The 2,945-nt window shown below is 37.0% G+C and overlaps 1 pseudogene; it reads right to left on the bottom strand.

Annotated features, from left to right (window-relative positions):
* Positions 1 to 1,619: 1,619 nt before the first annotated feature.
* On the bottom strand, positions 1,620 to 1,720 carry Gm52641 (annotated as a pseudogene).
* Positions 1,721 to 2,945: the final 1,225 nt, after the last annotated feature.

The following is a 2,945-nucleotide window of genomic DNA, read 5'->3' as shown; positions in this document are numbered from 1 at the left end:
ATCTCTCTGTCAACACTGGAGGCAATTCTTCTGAATAAGTAACATTCTTAGGAAATTGAAAGCCCAACATTGGCTCAACGATTGCCTAGGATATTGGAACACTGGTGGAGGCCAATCTAACTTAGCTATTTGTCAAATCATTCCTTGGAGGCACTTAGAATATAACAATACTGAAACTCTCAGGGACAAATCTGAAACACGTCTGTGTTATGGGATACCAAAGAACTTCCAGGAGACAAGTTTCCATGAAACTTTTGCCTCAGGACTGTGACCAAGCTTTTGGGCTTGTCACGCAGATTTCACAGGGGTGGGTGAGGCAATAAAGCAGTTAAACTCAGTTCATGAGGTTAAAGACCAAAAGACGGAATCATTCTAAATTGGCTCAGTCACACAATATTCTGGAACAGAATTTAACCTCATTCTGTTTGTTCCCTAATATTTATGAAAACAATGTTTAAAATCAGCAGTCAAGTTTAGCCAGACCAATAAATTTCATGACAGCCCATTCTGATAGCAGCTTGGATCATACTGGCTGCTTTTAAATAGATTTCAAGAGAGAAACTGAAGGCCAAAGAAGAAATGTGCAATGTTTCAGACATGTAAATTCAGATGTTGAAGAAGTCAGGGAAAAAGAAAGCCAGGTGCTTTGAAAAGGAACAACAGGAAAGACTTCCAGAGTGAATCTCAAGAATAAGCAAAATTCCTCCATCTCAAGCAAAACTGTATGAAGGTAAAATCTGCTTTTGCAGAGTTGCATTTGAGAAAGTACACAGGGATAGCCTACTCAAAAGGGGTTTCTTAAAGAGTCATTTTTTCAGAATGTTTCTGCATTATTCACCTCTTTTGTCACTTAAAGGCTGCTAAGGAATGGCTTAAATTGGGTTTTCAATAGCTGAAGACATTGGCATCAACTATGTTTTACTGGCTGTGTAGTGAACATCAAACAAGAGTTATGAATCATAGAAGCTTTCATTGAAACCTTGAAGGAAACCTTAGAAACTGAGCCTTATATAGCCAGATTGCCATAGCTGGAGAAAGTCCTTTAAAAGGCAGTGAATGAAGTTGTGATAGTTAAGCCATAAAAAATCTGGTCCAGAGAACCTGGGTAAAGTCCCACTTCTGAGGATGTTTCTACCACAATCCCAATGGGAGCTGTTTGCTAGAATAAAGTTTGCTATGTTTATTCTCCTTCTATCTGTGCCCCTCAGTCTCTCTGTACCTCTTGTTTCATCTCTCATTCATGACTACTCCCACATTCCTACAGAAGCAGCCAAGTGTCTTCACCTGTCACTTTTTTTCTCCAAATTTTCTCTCTAGAATATACAATTCTGCATCTATCCCACAAAACAAACTTTGTTAAACCCAAGACAACAACTCCCCCCTCTAAGTCACTTATAACAATGTGGAGATAGAATGAAAGGCATTGGAGTCAGGTGTAAATTATTATGGTTTGGATCTTGAACAATATTCAACTGCTCAAGTTCTAAATGCTTGACTGCAAGGCTAGGATGTAGGCTATTTGGGAAGTGACTCAATGATATCATTGACTTCATTATTCTTCTATTGTTATTTATAAATGAATAAGTATCTAAAGAAGGTATTATACACTGGAATTATTTAAAAATACAGAATTCTTCACACATTTTAATACCATTTAACAGAGTTCATGCTATGCTTCTCTGTATTATTACAAAATCACTGTATGTCTTGCTAAGAAACCAAGATTGCTTATTTAGCATCCTGCCTGCCATATCATAACAGCTCTTCCCACTATCAACTTTCTAGCGTTTTGCCTTGTTTTTAATAAAAGCAAAAGCAATTGGGCTAAGGACTGAAACCTCAAACTCATGAATCTTCCCTTCTTTCATTTGATGTGATATGCTTTGAGTGTATAATGTCCATTTAAGGCTCTCATGTGGCACTATTGGGTGATAAAAAATTTTAGGATATGGGATATGATGAGGGTTCATATCCCATTGCTTCATATGGATATGAAAAAATTCATTGAGAGTATGTAATTGAAGAGAAATGGTTTTTATACTACTACTTTCTCTCTCTCTCTCTCTCTTTCTCTCTCTCTCTCTCTCTCTCTCTCTCTCTCTCTCTCCATCTCTCTCCATCTCTCTCTCCATCTCTCTCTTTTCCCTGACAACCATGAGTTTGCAATGATATCACACATTCCACCACAATATATTGTAGTGCCACAAATCAAATCAGAAATACAAGTATAGGCTAAAACATCAGCCACTATGAACACACACCACACACGCATACATGCGTGCGCGCACACACACACACACACACACACACACACACACACACATTTCAATATCTTATATAGAGATGGGAATTTGAGGAAATCTTATTGCATTGCTATGCTTTTTGTTAACATCTTTTACTTCAAAATACATAATTATAAAACTATTTAATATATATTTGGCTTGCCAAAGTTCCATTTATTTCCATTTTACTTATTTATATGTCAAACATTCAACTATAAGTAGCACTATTGTGAAGCACCCACTGGAAATAGAGCAATGAAAGAAACTTCAAGGAGCCATCAGCACTCTATACCAGCATGTTTTGGAGAACAAGAATAAAAATCTTAAAACAAATGGATGCTTAATGAGAAGGATGTGAGAATTTCTTTAAAAAGGTATTGCAGTAAATATCTCTGTGAAAAAGACAACTGGGCTCAGTGAGATGGCTCAGAATTAAAAGTGTTCAACCCATGAGTCTGAAGACTTGATTTTGATCCTAGAAGTTCTGTAAAGTGGAGGGAGAGAGCCAGCACACCCCAGAGTTGGTCTCCAGAGACTTCTCAAGGGAAAACCTCATGGAGAAATTGCAAATCAAAGTTTACTGGATTCTCTGAACGATAAAGTGTCATGTTAACATTCTCAATAAAATAGTTGTATGATCTGATTTGAGATGTAAAATAATAG

This window comes from Mus musculus, chromosome 3 (genome assembly GCF_000001635.26).
Source record: "Mus musculus strain C57BL/6J chromosome 3, GRCm38.p6 C57BL/6J".
Classification (NCBI taxonomy): Eukaryota; Metazoa; Chordata; class Mammalia; order Rodentia; family Muridae; genus Mus; species Mus musculus.
This window is presented reverse-complemented; position numbering and strand designations above follow the sequence as displayed.